Genomic DNA, 19,932 nt, shown 5'->3' with positions numbered 1-19,932 from the left:
TATACTTAATGAGTTTTAAGTTTAAGCGTTTCAGACATAAGCCACATTTCTATTGGCAATGATTTTGCGTCCGGAATTGAAATCGGTACCGATCTTAACACCGATATAGCAAGTCTGAATAGTCGCTTATTAGGCCTTGTATTAATATACAGCGTATATATTTTCATTGGTCTTCCAAAACATTTTTTTTGTTCAAGAAGAAATATATTGTCCAAATGTATGCACATGATGAATTGATTTTCATAACAGTAACACTAACTGTAACTACATTTTTAAAGATGAAAACAAACATTTTAATTTGATTAACGAACGCCATAACAAAAGCGTGCGAAAACCTTTTTAAAAGAAAGTTATACAATTCACACGGATTTGATTTGTTAATTAAATTTTATTATTTCGTGTTAATTTTCCATGCGTTTATGTCTTTGAATCATACGATCGTCGCAGTTTGAGATAGCAAATCGCAAAAATAAACTACATAATATATAATAGTGAACACTTAATTTAGTATAACATCAATACTTTCAGGAGGCGTTATAATTAACAATAGTATTTCTTGGAAAATTGGTATTCAAATAAATACTGAAAGCTTCATTCTACGATGTAAAAATGATGCCTTTCGTGCTATTATATTTATAACTTGTCATTTTATAATATTTTCTTGAATGGTGCAAAATAAAGAGTAACGCTATAAAAAGTTACTGGACGCTTTAGTTATTGAACTGGTTTGTCATTCTCTGTCAAAGAACACATTGTTCTCTGTCAGAGAGTGACAAAACAGTGTATTAGCTAAAGCGTCCAGTAACTTTTTTATGAATAAGGGGGTATGTATAGAATACCTACTTACTCTTCTATTATAAAAATGTCTTATATATTTTTTGGTTCCAATTCCGCCTATCCGAAGTATAGTAAGTGGGTATGGGTGACGCATGCGTGTAGTTGCGTACCGCTTAATAATTGGAGAAGTTTCACTATCATTCTGTTGAATACTGCAATTAGTTTGGCAAATTGAACAAGAGCTTGCCGATACATTAATACATTAAGTTTTTGGGTACAGACTAACGCATGTAAAATCGGTTTAAAGTAATAATCTCACAATATTATATACACACATCTGAAACAGAAAACGTCTTCATAATTTCATAAGCTTGCTACACTCTCAAGAAATCGCAAGACACATTAAAGAATAAAATTCTGTTCATACGATTAGTCAGGGAATTGTTGTCAACTTGCGAATTGCGAAAGGTGGCTGAAAATATTTGGATGCGGAAAGTTATAGTTTGCATCCAGTGGCATGCTTGGGAGAGGCCTACGTCCAACATTGGACTGCTATAGGCTCATGATATGAGTGCCTTATACAGAATACAAAATAGACGGAACTGATAAATAAACCAAAATATTTAAGTACATGTGGTTGACTGTACAACAAGGGTGGGGTCTTAACCATAGCTAAAGAGAGGTACACTAATCGTATCATACAGCATTTAATTTTATTTTATTTGTAGCGGGAACTGGTTTTACAAGGCAATGACTCCTTTATGGTATTGTGTAGGTATGTGGCCAATAGAAACAATTTAAACGAGAGATCATAACGTTAGTTGTGCAATTGGCGAATTTGATGAAAGCGAAAGGACATTCTGAGAGAGTTAGCGTTACGACCGTGTTACAATTTGATAGACCTTTATGTTAACATTTATGATGCCCACATCAAAAGTAAGTAATATTTTAATTAGATAAACGTAACATCACAAGTTATAAGGGTGAATATTATAAGTGAACTATTTTCTTTGTTCACTCTCTTCGATTAATTTCAATAATCCAAAATGAAAATTTTATAGATTGAGATTTGTTCTTTGACAGAGAGTGACAAAACAGTTCAATAGCTAATCCGTCCAGTAACTTTTTTATGAATAAGGGGGTAGGTCTGTAACTATTTGTGTTTCTTACAGAATAACCAAACATCGCATCACATCAACAATGATATTTGGTGCATATAAATAGAATGCCCGGTGAAACTATGTCAAATCGCCAATTTTAAAACTAACCACATAAACATTTGCGTGTTCATAAACAATTTAATTAGCTTCATCGACGTTTTCGCATTTATACGCTTTCGCATTCTGCCTAATACGAACAAGTAGTTACCTATATTGTAGGGATAGTCAGATTGTTCAGGTTTATTCCTTAGCGAGTTGATGATAGAAACACTTGGTTTTTCACCAAGTTTTTTGTGGTGAAAGGATTGACCATTCTGATTAGCGGCAGTCGGCAAAATGAAAATGAAAAAGGTCCAATGGTATAACACCAAATCAATCCTAAACGGAAAAGGCTAGCAATGACGCCGTCTGCAATATTGAAGTACAAATTAACAGCGCAACAGAATATTACGTTAATATTGTGTTCAAATTTTGTATTAAATATTTTAATAAATTATGGGGTGGAACAGGTGATCACGTCACGAGAAAATGCTCATTTCATGCACCGCAATGGATGCCATTATTCAGATAAACTGTTAGACTCAAACCACACAGCTACCTACATAATACCTGCTAAATAAACATTGCTAGCGTTGAGTAGGTACTGAATAAAAAAAAGCCTTACACAATATTTAGTTTTGTTCTCAAGCTTCATTCAGAAGTAATAGCAATAGGTCGATTGGATTCCAATTAACAAATGATGGATAGACTTTTATTATGTATGTTTCTTTAATCGGATTAACTGTGTAAATTGGTTATATATTTCGCCATAGAAGGGATTACTTACTCTGTGTATAAAAGGTCACCGTCGTTGTATATGGTGCAACGTTCTATCATGTTTTTATTGAATTCTCGCCAGAATTATAGTCACTATACATGGTGTTGTAAAAGTGCTATAAACATTTGCTTTTCCATAGTAATTCACGTGACCAACAAAGTTTCTATGAACAGGTTTTTTCGCGAATTTCAAAAGTGGAAGAACAAAAGTTATTAATAATGACACCGTGAGTCAACCCCAATGGGCTACTGTACCTACTTACCTTTTTTATAGCAACCTGTATGTAGAGTAATCATAATGGAAGCTAATTTATTACGCCAAGTTAACACACTCATTTGTTTTTGAAGCTTTGCTTAAGTTATCTATCAATAAATAAGATTTAAATTACAAAAATCACCATAACTCGTTTAGTTTTATGATTGATTACATGCACTAATACATTTTATAAAGCTCTCGTGCCGATCTACTAGCATACGTAATGGAGTAAATTAATAATGTGATTGATCACTTGTTGGGTACAGCCGTGGACGCATCATTAGTACGTATAACTTTTCAAGACTCTTAGTTTCAGAAGTTATTTTTGAGTGTTTTTGAATGTCTGACATTGTCCCTTAGAGTTCGTCACTATGAGTGCAACTTCTGCTGTTGAAACTCTGAAAGTTTGAGGCACCCACAGTAGACCTGCTCCATATGAGTTAATGTTGCAAATTATATGAGGGACATAATATATTTTTCAACATACTGTATTAATTGTTAATCCAAACAAATCAGGTTCATTCATTTATTATTATGATCGATTTCTATATTCTCGATTCTACTTTTATTTGAGATAGTAGATATTTTGATTTATTCGAACATGTCTCTCTATTCTCGGTAGGTAGGTACTCGTAAAAGTTCCTACGACTGTGGTAGCGGTTGACTTCTGTATATGTTTACTACTAAGTATTTAATTAATTAATTTAAATTTACTTCAACAACACAGACATATTAACATAAAGTAGGTAACATAGAGCGTACTGTACCTACAAAAGACTATGTTGCAGCAAAATCTGACACTTGATATATTAATCGAATGTCCATGTTAGCCAACATTTGGTTACTGGGTTAATTTCATACTCGTCTAGTTATCCAACTGCTCCGATTTAAACCGTTTCTTTTGCCAAAACTGTTAACACATTACGATTTTAAAACCTAGTATTACAGTTCGATCTAATGTGTACCATTTTTTAAACGTAAACTAAGTCTAGAATTATTAGATTACTAGGCAGTAATCGGGTGCTTAAGGCTGTTGGAGAGGTGTAATTTGTGATTTTGAGCTTTTATTTCCTACTTCAGCAATCGGGGCTTTATTGTGAAATGATAACTCATGATGTCATGATCAATGTGGACAAAGTTTATTTAAACATCATGGTCTCTAGTACGGGTTTTGCAATACACGAAAACGAAAAATGTTTAGGTTTTCTGCATACAGTCTCTGTCAAAAGTTTCAGGATAGTTTCCGCTAGAGGCGACACTTTGTGTGTGAGAAAACGTAAACTTTTAACTTTTTTACAAACTATCAAACCTGTACCTAGTAACCTAGACGTACAAAATTTGGTTGAGTAAGTGGGTACTGTAACCAAGTTTTGTCAAAACTGGCGCACCCCTCAAAAAGTAATATTCTATCATAGATCATACCAAATTTCTTAACTATGTAGTTTCGTTTTTGTATTTTAACTTACAAAATTAATGATTAATGATTGACTAAAGCTCTTTACAGATAGTCACTGTAAAAAGTGCATTTTACTTACGTACTTTACTTAATAATATAGAGCCAGTGGTTTTGTAACTAAAATAAACTTGTTACCTACTCAAAGGTCTTCGATTTGCAACTCCAGTAAATACTGGTCCATTTTGACAGGTGTTGACATATTGTCGAGTGGCACATAGTTGTTAAGAAGCTGTCAAAGCTTAACGTCTTTTTTTCAAAGGTAACCTTGGACTTAATTCACATTTCATAGATTGGTGCGATGTGCTTTCCAAGACCAGTTGAAATCTACAATTTGATTATTACTTTAACTTAGCTAAGTATAAACGATTACAATGTAGACTTTTATGTTAATAAATTCTAAAATGTATACGTAAGTTGAAATTATCAGGTTTTTTTGCCTCCAATTTGAGGGGGTGGTGTTTTATACTATTCATCTTTGTAGAGGCGTTTCTGTCTGCCAGTCTTTGGCACCGTATACCTATAATTGTAATAATATTTTTAAAATGTCTAATAATTGATTCAGTACATGTAATGTATACGTTTGTTTACCACACCAACCTGCGTGTGTTCTTTACGTAATGTAATCAATGACAAGAGTCATTCGAACTGGAGGGTTACTCTACACTGACGCAAACGAACGAACTGCCGTGCAATCGGCACGTTTAATACAACGAGATAGAGTCGTGGCTCGCACAGCAGCGCTCTGAAACTTAGTTTTTCGTCATATACAGGGTGCTGCAAAAAGGGTATATACTTAGCCAAAACCTACGTGTGCAGCATGTTATATCTAAGCCCGGAAATGAAATCAAAATGTAAAAATTCTCGTTTGAAATTTTGTTGATCACGTGACTTTATTACTATGGAGAAAACTATATTTTTTCGTGTATTTTGTCATTCTAGACAGACCCCCTGACGAGGTGCGCGTGCGCAGTGATAGTAGCGATTCATCATCGCCACATCACGCTGATATCGCTCGTTTGTCGTTGGAGTTGAGCCCACAGAGGTACTTATGTTATGTCACTGGTCAGGTGAGGAATCAGAATAACTTCAGAAGAGGTGGTCATTGAAAGAGGTCTAGTTTGGGAATATTGTTAACGTTATTGATATAAGCTACATTATAATACCCACCTACCTAATATATGTTAAAAACATTGTATATGAAATACTGTTTGTCGGGTGTTTAAAATCGTACTTAAGAGATTTTTTGTGGTAAATATGGTAAGTAAAGTTTTTTTTTATTTATATTTATAGCGTTTTATAGTTTCTTAATAACAAGTTACTGCTTCAATAGCGTTCTAATATATTAGCTGAATTTTTTTATGTAAAACTTTCGCGTCCTCTGAGATTATTCTAACCTGCAGTCATCGGATTGCCAGTTTCTGAAATATCTCGGCCATTGATGAAGATTGATAGAAGTGCCAGGTCAATTAGCCTTTTTTTGAATAACTCGCATCTACAAGCATAAATACGATTATGGTTTGTGTGTCGATATTAATTTTATTTGGTTAAATGGTTTTGTGGCTGCGTAGGAGAATAGGCGGTGAGTGATTCTGATATGATCGTGTTATGTAAATGAGTGAGTATGTAAGGTATTTTTTTTGCTTTTTGGAAATTAGTTTTCTTATGTATTAGTATGACACGCTAAGAAGAGGAAAGAACTTATTACTTACTTTCAATTAAATTAAAACCAATCCTTTCTTCCGTGTTGGTCTTCCGAAACACAATGATGATAATGACAACACAATCGGCTAATATTATGTCTACTATGTCTAGTTAAAATCAAACGAGATTAATTCAGAAGATGACATCTTGAGTAGCGCCTAAGTGCCAATTTCTCCATAGTGGGTAAGAGCATAACCAGGGATTATTGCTTGACTGTTGACACATCGGTCAAGAATTTAATATTGAGATGACGTATAATTGACCAACCTTTCCCTGATTACGATTTAACCAACTATGAAGAAATTGGATTGAATTTATTCAGAAGATGACATCTTGAGTAGCGCCTAAACGTTAGAAACTATACTTTCGATTAGAGTTGAAAATATTCGTGATTCTGCTTACAATACAATATAACTTTATTGAAAAAACACACAACATACATAAAATAACAAAAAAGGAGTAAGCACAATAGGCGGCCTTATCGCTAAAAGCTTTCTCTTCCAGGCAACCTTTGGGTGAAACTTAGTTTTATGTAAGCTAGTATGACCTCCCTGCGCACGCAATGGAAAGTAATAAGTGCATACTCAAGAAAGCGCAGATTCAACAAATCCGACTTTGTTTACTTTAAACTCTAAATTCTTATGCAGGTTCTACTGTAGGGCAGTGTGTCAAGTGACACCGGTTTGAGATGACCCTTGCACGAGTTTAGGCGTATGTTTGCCCTTTCTGTTATTATCTATTCTGTGGCGGTACTTGTTCGCTCATAATGGATGAATGGTGTTTAGTTGTGAGTTTAAGAAATTGGAGCCATCAGTGTATGTTGAATGAGAGTTCCATAGAAAGCGATCCAGACATGGGTATTTTGAATGAATATTTAGGAAATAGAAACATTTATTTGACACACTGACAACAATGACCGAAAGCACCAGCTCAGCATGTGCTTGAAATAAGTTGTGCCAAGAGCAAGCAAGGTAATCATTAGGTACCTATTTAAATGCTCTTAGCATTAAATCCTACCTTTTGTACACTTATATCTCATATTTGTGCAATAAAGTATTAAATAAATAAATAGGTAATTGTTTAAGGGTCGGCAATAGGGAATCGAGGGTTGGCATTGTCATAGAATTATATAGTAAATGATGCTCTACAGCCTTGAAAAAAATCACACAGGTAGCCGAAGAGTCTAGCTAGGTGCTGAATCATTCGAATTTAAGTAAATGCTTATGGATAACTGTAAATTAATTTCAGAAAACCAGTAAATCACACTCCCGTATTGTAACAACTGTGTCGTAATTATCAAGAATTTTCATATGATTCTTATCAAATTATAAAGATAAATGCTTGGACTAGGCGCTAAATACCTTGTTTTTAAATAAACACACACCTATTTTGTGTAAATTAATAACAAACTTGGGCATTTTTTTCCCTCAAATCTTCATACAAATATCTATGGCGGCTTTCTGTGTTATAAAATCATAAACACAAGCGACTTTGACTCAGTCGGCCGCTGGCCTCCAAAGAAGGGTCACGTCGGTTTAGGCAGCACTGACAGCTCGCGATCTTTTCGTGTACAGATGCAAAATCACTGCACATTGGTTGTCATTGCACTTTTTCAACTTTTATGACACCAACATAATTTGATTTGAAATTGAGGAAGCATAATTCTTACACTATATTCAATACATTAAATTAAATTAGATAGTGGGCAATGTTCTCGCGTGACATTACAGTCTCGTACGAGTAAAGGTCCGATGAGGAGCAGGAATATAGCGAATGGATCTAAGTGATGACAATACGTAGGAACATTAGGTTAGGAATAGGATTCATCAAAAACACAGTCTCATGGTGCTGGTTGAGGTATGGTCTCTGGATCTGATGAGAGCAGTAACACGGTGGTGGCTCAATTTTATTTCAAAGATGTTAATAGCTAAAAGCATTGAGTTTGGGCTATTAAGTAGGTTTTTGAGAGAGAGAGAAAGATATTTTATGTTTCCTCTGGATGAGTTAGGTTTACTGGGTTTACTAAGTTCATTCTGTTAATGCCATCAAGTTGTTATGTGTTCATAAGTATAGTGAAACTATAAAGTCCTGAAATTAAATGAGGGCACTGCTATCTTTCATGTAGCAACCCTATATAGCGAAACATAACTGACTTTGATACTTGAAATTTTGCCTGTTAACTTCCTACCTATTTATGTATTTAAAAACAACTTACCATCCACAAAAAAGCTCTTATACAAGCTAGAAGGTGTTAACTAATAGTGAAACCAATAAATATTTATTTAGATAACGTTATTACAACTATATAAAAAAACTGGATCTGTTGACGAAGGGCACACATAGTAAAGACATCAATTTCTCTTTTTGGACGGCCAGTTCTGTTTCTTCCAGGAGTTAGAAATATTCCATATTTTGCCCTCTTTGGCACGCTGGTCCGATATAACTATAAAATAAAATAAAAAAATCTTTTTGAGTTACACAATGCCCCCCAAATTCACACAATGTGAATTTAGTAAGTAAACAAACATATCTTCAAGTATCAAAATGTTAAGGTTTGACTCAACTGAAACCAGATGAGACCTACAATCAGTGGTATGTAAACAATGTTCGACTTGGGCTCTAAACCTAGGTTTATCGATAAATGAAGCGTTGGTACTAATAAAAAATGAGTTATTACAATTTGTACGATGCTACATACCCGTCATAGACGCTGTACGAGCGTAAACATCCTCCAAATACGACAAAATGTGTCCAGCTTGATGTTCCGCTAAACATTGTATTAAAACTCGATAAATAACTTCACTAGCTTGACTACGAATATTTTTCTTCATCTTCCTAATTGCAACCAAGCGTAAATTGTTGCTTTTATCTAGATTATCCTTATAATTAATAAGAAAATTCAAAAAAACAGCCAACCGCCTACTGACATAAACAATTGTTATGACTTTTATGTTTCTTTTCTAATGGTGCCAGGCTCCTGAAAATTTTAGTTCCTCAAACATTAATTTCAGGACTTTATAGTTTCACTGTAATAATTATTTATTAACAAAATGCTGTTGGTTCTCCACAAAAAATGTAAAAATAAAAATGAAATAAATAAAAATAAATTCGTAACGTAAAATTGTCAATGACGGAATTTCTTCTATAGACTTCACTAAAAAAACCAACGATAGATGGCGTGATTTGAAGATAAAGATAAAGATACATTTATTCGACACATAGACAGCAACAACAACAAAAAGAAAAATACACATTTAAAGAAAAGAAATACATAGGTACTTATATAAAAACAACAAGGACAAAAAAATTTAACATGAGACAAAAACAAAAATACAGACAAAATACAAAACAATAACACAACTTGCTTGCTTGCACCGGCTTGCTGTCCGGAGTGTCGAAACGGCACCAGCGCAGCATGAGCTGTGGACAGCGCTTGATTGATCGGCGAGCTGAGCTATTGAATCAAGAAAACATTAAAAGTTTCCATCCTCGCTTTTCACGCACACACATCACAAACTCATACCTTGTTCTAGGAGCAGGGTCTACCCTGGTGCATTTCCATGACCATGATTTCACTACTGTCCCACCGGGTACGGTGCTCAGCGGAATAGCACCATTAACCATTATTATTCTGAGATATCATCACTTCTTATTCTGAGTTACCCAGCATAAAATCACGCCATCAATTGAAATATTTTTTTTAAATTAGGTTTTATCTATGGTGTAATCCCCACATTTAAGGGTAAAAGCTAAATAATTATATTTTAACCTTTTTTATACCTATTATATTAAAAGACCTATTCAACGATACCCTACCTACACCATCAAAATAACCGGATAAAATATCAGCCCTAATTTACTTGTATGGGACAGGGAGTACCACAATTTACTTTTTTGGGGTACTCCATATCTATGCGAAATATTAGCTTGATATCTTTACCCGTTTCTGAAAAAAGGGCGGTGATATGTTGGTATTTGTAAATTATTTGGCAAAAATGACTTGCTTGAACCTCGCCACCCTAAGCCTATATAAGCAGCTACAGACGCTGACCCACTCTCTTTCCTTGTAAAATAATATAAATTTATTACTTATAAGAAAATTAAACGCTGATTAAACGAATATCTTTCTACAAAGCGTTAAACTCTGTTTCACTATTTTGTCCTAAATGATCCCAAAAAACCAACATGACAGACAGTCAGTCAGACAGACGGACTACAAAGAGATCCTATAACGGTTGCTTTTTCCTTTTGAGGTGCGAAACCCTAAAAATAAGGAAAATTATTATGCTGCTACCAAAAAATGTACTTACAGGTATTGAAAAAGCGGTATATACTAAACAAATTATAAACAAACAAAAAACCCGACTGCACGCTAAAAAGATGAAAACAAGTCCCAATGTTAATGGATAGTATCGTAGGATACATCAAAATCTATCAAGCCGTTTAGGCTACAGGAGGGATCAAAGAAACAGACAAACATACATACATAATTACAATAAAAAAACATTTCCCTCCTCCTTCGGCAGTCGGGTAAAAAGGAGTAAGACAGGGGGTCATTCTGAACTTTTGTTCTACGAGTTTTGGAAATTAACAAAAAAAAAAATACCTTTTTCATAGAAATTTTGTTGGACACGTGACTTTTTACCATGGAAAACGAATATTTTTTATCGCGAATTTACAAAACTCGTAGAACAAAAGTTGTTCAGAATGACCCCTTGAGTCATCCCCTTTCGGCTTAGTATACCCCTTTTGCGACACTCTGTATTTACATTGCTTTGTGGTCGGGGTTCACTTGGCTGGAGGATTTCCGAAACTTATTATCTACACTTTAATACTTGTTGTTACCTTTCTACAAGTAAATACCACATTTGTTTGAGAAAGCTAATCGGGTTCCGAGTATGGAGTAAAGTGGCACCCCTATTAATTTCTACTCTTTCCTGGTGCCTACCAGTGTAAGTAAAAAATTATACTTACCCTGAAATCACCCAAAATGTACTTGAACATAATTGTCAATAATGTTGGCGAGTAAAAGTTTATCGGCCCACTGTGCAAACTGTGTGCGTGTGCTGTGTGAAGAGCATTGAAAACCCAAATTTGGCGCGGTACGTCACCCTGTACGGGCCCTTAAACAAGTATCAAGTTAAATTTGTTGTTAAACGCTAGTTTCTAATAGAATATGAATTAGTTTATCAAGAGTGAAGTCTGAATCCACAGACAAACCAGTAAACTGGTTTCGTGGGTCATTATTAATTGTACTGTGTTTTTTATTTTTAATAAATACCTACAAAGAAACAAAAGTCCTATGCGTCTGAAACAGCTTGCAACTGCATCTATTATCTGGCAGTGTTTTTCTTCTCTCCATCACAGTCTGTCGTCAGCAGCGAGATTTGCATTGGACCACGACATTCCAACTACCCGCATCTGTGTATTGATAGAGCGGCGCCAAGTCTGTTCTGTGGGGTTACCACCACCAAACATTAAAAATTAACAAACTTTAAGCCGCGTCACTGGCTTGTCATATCTGACTTAATTTGCATGGATCTGACAGTTATTGTCTCTTCAGCCAGATGGTATCCACTTCTTCGTACTATTACTTCCGAAATGGCCTTTTTCATGGCTTCTTCAGTCCATGACTGCCAGTTTGTACATGGTTTATAATTTCGCGGCATTTTCATTCAAACTGTAACAATATTTCAAACAAAATTATAAAAATATAATTTAAACACGTATTCACTGATTCTTGTACAAAACCGGGTACCACCCGGTATTACCCCGTACAGTTTTGCCCCAAGCACCCTGGCAAGAAAAAAAATAAAAAAACTAACCTCAAACAAAACGAAATGCAATAAAAATCTATGCAGTGTTTGAAACATGCATGTTAAGTATGAAAACATGCTTAACCAAGATTAAAACAATACCACATACCTGGATGTTCCGACGCTTAGTAAATGAATGAATTCCATGAATTATTAGATCAACACACCCTAAAAACTTGATTTGCAATTATTTTTTACGAGCGCACACGGGTGTCCTTCAACTTTTGTTGCCAGTGTCATCAAGATAGCCGACTGCAGTGAGCAAAGCGCGCGAAAATTTGACACTCGCTAAGTGGCTATAATGACATGTCCCGGTTTTACCCACATACCCGGTTTTGGACTAATCTCCCCTATGACTACCGAATGGCGTAGTGGTTAGTGACCATGACTACTGAGGTCCCAGGTTCGATTCCCGGCTGGGGCAGATATTTGTTTAAACACAGATATTTGTTCTGAGGTCTTGGATGTGCCCATAAAATGGAATAGGCCCGTCCCCTATTACATTGATTGAGACTAACATAACACTGACGAAAAGTGGGTGCAGCAATGCACTTCTGCCTACCCCGCAAAGGAGTACATTGGTACAAGATGTGAGTGTTTATATATTATATATTTATAATATATGTATGATTAATCCAACTCCATTTGCGGCGTTTTCGTTTTAGCTGCAGACCAACAGGATCTTCATGGCAACTTTATCCAATATCATTAGTTAAAATAAAATGTTAACCTCAATATAAAACAGTATAGATACGATAAAAGTGTTGAGGGAAATTGTGTTTATACCTAATAACTGGACGAAGCTGGTAAACCAGAAAAGTGAAGAAGTTTACGAAATGCGCGATAATATCTAGTTTTTATTGTACCAACTTCCATAAACATACATGATTTCTGAACTTACTATTTCTATCGAAAGTGTGATCAAGATTAGCTACTCGTTTTATGGATTCACTTATTAAACCTGTTCTATCCTCTTTAATTTCTATATTAATGTTTGAGACTTATGTCTAGCAGTGAACAGTTACGGGCTGATGATGATTATTATAAGGTTTTCTAGATTGTATGTTCACTAAGAAAATTGGGTTTATATAAAATATGCAAATATAGTGACATACTATAAACTAAAAATTATCCTTTTAACACGTATACTGCACCTAATAGAACAACGAGGAATCGGCAGCCTGCACTCTGCGCCTAATCTCAATCTCTTAGTCCATCCATCCAAAGGATCTCTGGTAGAGATTGCTTTAAGTGATAAGACCTAATTTGATATAAGAATAACATTGTTTTGTGCATCTCAGCGACAGACTCTGTGCACACCCAGTCACTGACTACCTTGTTACATGTTACAAATAGAAAGATAGAGCTACCTCTTGCTAAGACAGGTTTCATGTGTTGTGATTCAATAATATAACTTCATTCATTAATAGGGCACTGACTTGACTGGACAATCTGGTCATCTGGTTTAGGAACTAGTTACAGTAGTATTACTTAAATTGATCATTTAGTTTGTTTTGTTCTATATTGTAGCGCTAGTGTAGCATTAGAGATGCTCCTAGAATTATTGTAATTGATAATAAATAAATAAAATGGCTTACACTGAATATTAAATCAAATTTTCATGTACCGATATCTGTAACTTGAAGATTATTTTAGATCTGCTTAAAATGTGACTACCTTTTGTAGCATGCTGTTTGGTCTTCCTGACTTGAGGCGGTTCAAGAGTCAGACATTTTTTTATGATGATGATTAAAAATACGTTTAAAAATAATTTCCACAATTATTATTTATAAATATAAATTATTGGTAAGAAACTTCAAATGAAACGTTTCTATACGTACATAGGTATATATTTTATCTATGTTTAGTTCCGATTAAATCCAATACCAAGTTTTATCTAACAATCTATATACCGCCCCGTGTTAGGGCCGTGGTTGGCCGGATACACATAAGGGCAGGATTTGATCCGGCCACTTTTTAACGTGAAGTAGATACCTTACCCGTTTCAATGTCCCTCGACCAACTAAACTCGTTGCAATCAGAATCGCCAATACTACGGTGACCATGAGTTTGGGAGAAAGTTACTGAGCTTTAGAAAACCAATCATGGACATAGTGAAAATATTTACTCGAGGTTATGTTACAAATGAACAAAAGGATCAGCTTAATTTATAAATTGACACTGCTGATCATTTTCCGCAGATAATTAAATATTTTGCAAAATATTACATCACCAATTTTTCACACAATAACAAATATCTGCGAATATGTCCATTTGCCTATAGATAGTGTGCATGTTTTGCAACATATGTACCAAGTTATGTAGCGTGATGGTCGCCCTACCCTCTGTACAAGTAAGAGCAAGCGGTTCGCCTTGCGAGGGCGCGCGTTTCTCTGCGCATGCGCACGATCGTCTTCTGTTCCACCGATCTACAGGTAGGAAGAGTACCTAGAGATGTGGGTACTTTCAGAATGTAAACATCGAGCTTAAGCTGGGCCCCTATCGCGAAGTTAAAACGAAGTAATATGGCAGTAGGTAGTGCCAAATTCAAAACAATTTGTCCCGATAATCGTTGTCGAAACAAGTTCGTGATAGCCCAAAACCATCACAATATAGAAAATAAGTGGTTTTAAGCAAAATGTATAACGGTTTTTTAGGATAAAGAAGAAATTTTTGTTCAATATCTATAATATTCTGACTATGTAAGACGAGATTCAGCCATTTTATAACGCTTGATAAAAATCAGAAGAGGTCAATTTTATGTACGGTCAGCTGCATAAGTTGTTATACACCTCTGTACCTTGTCAAAGTGACGAACCGTCAATGCTTCAATGAATGGATAGGCAGTTTGTTAGATTGACAAGGTTCAAACGTGTATAGCTATTTATGCAGCTGACTGTACCTATATGTACAATTGTACAGTGTACACCTCTGTGTATTTTCTTCTACGTGTATCTATTGATGGCTATGTATGTATGTATGTAGACTATGTAATAAACATTTCTTATTTTAAGCACTTCTATATTAAGAAAGTTAACTTTAGTAAACAGTCGTAATTATTAAGATTTTATTAAACAGTTTCAAAGAAGCATTGATCAAGAAACTACGCCTAGTTTCTCTAAACTAAAATGTGGTTTAATTAACTATGTGATGAGTTAATCCTTTCTATAAGTATGTATTTTAATGCATAATTAATTAAAGATTGAATAGAAATGATCATTATAATTATAGTGATCTCCTAATAATTAAAGGAAGCCAGCTTTTACATTCTTACATTAGGTTTTAGAATTTTAAGAGAACGATTTCTTAACTTAAAAGTAAATAAATTATTTTTAATTAAGAATTTCAAATGTACTATCAATATTTTTTCGGGACAAATCTTCCATTCTGTATGTGACTTTCTGTTAAGAATCGTGATCATTGCATTATTAATCAAGCTGTGTTGCAGAATTACAATAACCTATTTGAGAGTTATGACCGTTGGGTCCTTGTGATCTTATGCCCTAGGCGCGGTGTGGGATCGGAAAGGTCTAGAATCTAGACTTTAGAACAGAGCTAAATGCAGGTTTAAACATGGCGATTATAATAAATTCGAGTCATTAAATAATTTTATTTACTTTGCTTTTGTCTCGTATGATAAACGGACGTGAACTTTTAAGTTAACGGAGTGTTTGTCAAAGTTGCAAGTTCGAAATCATCAGGGATTGTTTTTGCTATTTAAATAGTAAGGTAGGTATGTATATACTTATGTACATGATGGAACTTATCAGTGAATCATGCTGAACATGTACCGGGAAGAGAACTGTTAAAATTCTACCTATAAATATCATTTTACTGATTTAACTTAACATAACAACATCAAAGCACTAGTATAGTTGAAATATCGCACGGAATAATTATTTCATTTACAAGTCCAATACATGAAAAAAAACATATTAAATAATTATGTAATTGAACTTGATCTTTACTAAAGTCGCGTAAACTTTCCTCACTTTGGAATCGATAAAATCTTAAGTTAATACAGTTTGTTCCATTAACATTTTAATAAGATAATAATGACTTTATTTATATGCATATAAATAATAATGTAAAATACTTACCAGTTTCATTATTTCCAATTCGTGGTTTGTTTGCGGAAAATGTCAGAACTATATTATAATGTAAGTAGTAAATAAGTACTAAAAATCTACTACTGAAATGCACTAAAAATCATATTTAAGTACAAATTAAGATAAATAATTGTATAGTCGTATACCTTAACAGAGTTTATTATGTACTTATATCCTAAGGGCACAATAATAGTAATTGCAATTGGTATTAGACAATTTAGAAGAGCCCGTGAGAGCTGACTTTATCATTACGTGTTATTCACATTTTAATCTATTTCTTTTGTATTGGTTTATGTGGTATATTTTAGAATATGATAGATACAAAAACACTATGTACAGTATTCTTTAAACACGCATGTACAGAACATTGCCACCGCACATATCATAATAATATTAGAAGAACTTATGCTAGCATGGTCACCCTACACAAAACGTTGCGAACAGTCGCAAACAAAAGAGTAATGATGTAGCACTTACAAGCACTCGAGATAAAACGACGCTAATGCATCGGCTGCGACTGTACCACGTACCTACAAGTGCATTGTGGGTTGGAGTGTACCTCATCTTGTTATTGTTGTGGGGAAAGTTCGATAGTGATTTGAAAACTTTCGTTGTCCTGCGATTGCTATGTTGTTATTGTTATGAGGTAATGAGTGGAGCCAACCTGAAGGTAGGCAGTTTATTGAAGAACTTGTAGTTTTGGCCGTATCAAATACCATTGTTAATATGTATATCAGCCTGGCCAGGATGGAACCCTGGATTCATCGGCATTTGAGTATTTGTGTACTCGTTGCAATTTCTTCATCTGCATTAAAGTAAACTTGACCGTAAAATATAATTAGCTGTTGGAAATGTCGCACTGCGCAGATTGTATTAAAAATTCACTCAGCGACCTATATTTTAGTAGGTATATAGGTATTTTGTGAGCTATAAGATGTGCTTCTTGTTCTCTTGGCGTCCAAGCTTGGGATTCTTGGGACTTAATAATTGATAAAAACATGCAGAGGCAATTAATTCAGCATATTTTTTGTGCTTATTTATGCCACGAACTTTATGAACTTCCGTTGCAGCGACTGGTGTAGTGGTAAGTGACACTGGCTGTTACGCCGAAGGTCCCGGATTCGATGCCGGACTGGGGCAGACATTAAAATTTGTAATCGGGTCTTGGGTGTTATTAATATATCTGTATTAGTGTGTCTGTGTAGATATAATTATGTATCAGCGGTCCGATATCGTTTTAACAGGCTCTGTCTAGCATGGGGTGAGATGGCCGTGTGTGAGATGTCACATATTATTATTATCTAAAATCTAAATAGGTCGAGCAATTTCTCTGGGTGTTTTAGTATCCTCTGTATTGGGAAATGTAACACCACAGTGTGGTAACACTAATTCTAGTGCATATTGTTACCACTTCCCAGGCCATTCGCACTCAATGTTGGCAATCTCAACTTACTAATTGAAGAAGACGTCTTATGTTGCTATCACTGTTTATATCTTGAGGTAGGTATCACCTCTATCACCTCTATAACTGAGTCTAATAAAAGTACACGTATTCTGGTAGCGTTATTCTACTACTGTGGTGTCTGTGGTTTACTAAGCAAGTTCATTATAAGCTCACCAACGTTAAAACCCCTGTAATGAACACTAACTGCCTCTGTGGTCTAGTGGTAGAAGCTTCGCTTCATGACCCAGAGGTCCCGGGTTCGATTCCCGGGTGGGACCATCAATTTGTGTTTCTAAATTGTGGTTCTAAGTTTGGTTAGGACATAGAAGGCTGATCACCTGATGTCCGAAACAGTGAAACGATCCATGCTATCGGATGGGCATGTAAAGCAGTCGGTCCTGCGCCTAGCTCTCTCCAGTCGTGTCGGTCAATCCGTCCCATTGGGCTATGAGAGTGATGGAACAGAGAGTGCTCCTGTGTACTGCGCACACACTTGGGCACTATAATCAACTCCTGCGTAGATGGCTGATCTCAATTGAGATTGGCCGCCGTGGTCGAAATTCGGCTAGGAGGACATAAAATGAACACTAAAAGTCGCATAACTCTTGAACGGCTAAGCAGATTTTGATAAAATATGGCTTAAGAACACTCGGGGCAACATTACTTGTGAGTGCTATGACCAAAAAAAAAACAAATAGAAAATAGGTCAGTCAGATACTTGGATTTACTAAACCTAAAAATATCACTTTTTTGAGTATTTTTCTTTAATTAAATATGAAATCTGTATAATTTCCCACTTAGTTTAAGCTCGGTACATGGATACTATTACAGCTACAACGCATCACGTTGGTTCCGTCCGCTCGTTACATTATAGGAAGGTAATCGACCAACTTTAACTTTTTCATGGATATTGTAACATGGTTTGTCTTATCCTAATTAAATGATACAACGCTAATTGTTAATTTGTAAGACTAAAATACAGATGTGGGTTGATGAGGTTATATTTTATTGTATTGTTTTATTTAGCCAAATTGGTATTTTCCCCTTTCGAGGATCGAACCCGAGACCTTATGCATAGCAGTCGTCAAAGAGGAAAGTAACCAAAATAGGAGAATAGACGATGTGCTTATCCTGCAGGTAATATACCACCCAGAAATTGAAGTATTGCAAATAAATATGAGATCACAAGTAAACTTTAAAGCTCTACATCCTGAATCTCGCATAGTTTAAACAGATATACCTGTTTAGTTTACTTACGTATAGTAAGTATATAACAGAGTGAGCTTATTACACCGCTAATGTTCAATGTTTAGAGAACTGGAGCGTGAGAGCAGCTCGCCATTTTGTCAGAGTTTAGCGCGAGCCCGCCCCGTGTCACCCCGTAAGGAAATCTTCTATATTTCACTAAATGTATCTGGATCTAGAATTGTTGGCCGTTTATGAAATAGTTTAGTTTGCGAAAGCCTGCTGTGATTAGGATTTCAGAGACATGTGAATTTGTAAATTTAATGTGCTTTTGTTTAAGTGAATTTTGTTGATTTCATATAAAATAGAGAATTTAAATTGCTTCAGTGGAAAAATCCAATATCTAATTCAATGTAGACAGGATAATAATAAGAAGAATATAAAATAAAAATACATGAAAATTAAACACAATGATTAAATTCTACATGGTTCAATACTTTAATGCTTGTTTTAAACAATATAGACAACTAAATAATGATCCAATGCTGAAAATACAATCACGGAATACCAGAAAACTGAGATGTGTACAATCTATCTACAAAACCAGAGCAATCCGAAACCCGTAAAAGGAGACGAACGAACGAACAAATCAGCAAACTTTCACTAATAAATACGACAATTCGATATTATTTACATCGGCTTCCATCGTCCAATGCACTAGGATCTCATATCTATGAGACATTCGTCGTACTTGGTACTCATTTATTCACCATCACTGTTCATAATGGCTGGTCCTTTTAATCGCAGATTGCAGTATTGCGGAGTAGTTCTTATGTCGTGTTTGTAGGGGCTGATTTTGTGTGGCGAGGAGTAGTGTAGGAGGGTCGATTCGTAATGCTACACTGAATGAATGCAGTAGATATTGTAACTCGATAGTGCTGCGGTCGGTGGTCATGCATTGGCGCCGCGTGTTGGCAATTTTATTGTAAAATTCATATAAATATTTAATGTTAGAAATAATTAAGTTGATGAAAATATTAACACGGACAATTGAAGATTGGGAAATATTTTGATATGTAAAAATCCCATACATTTTATCGTTACGCCTTGAAACGTATTATCATATTTCACTATATTTTATTTACGTAATATGACAGTTACGGCCATAGACGGTATCGTCTATAAGCGGTTTGCCACATCATGCATATCGAA

This window comes from Plutella xylostella, chromosome 22 (genome assembly GCF_932276165.1).
Source record: "Plutella xylostella chromosome 22, ilPluXylo3.1, whole genome shotgun sequence".
In the NCBI taxonomy this organism is placed as follows: domain Eukaryota; kingdom Metazoa; phylum Arthropoda; class Insecta; order Lepidoptera; family Plutellidae; genus Plutella; species Plutella xylostella.
This window is presented reverse-complemented; position numbering follows the sequence as displayed.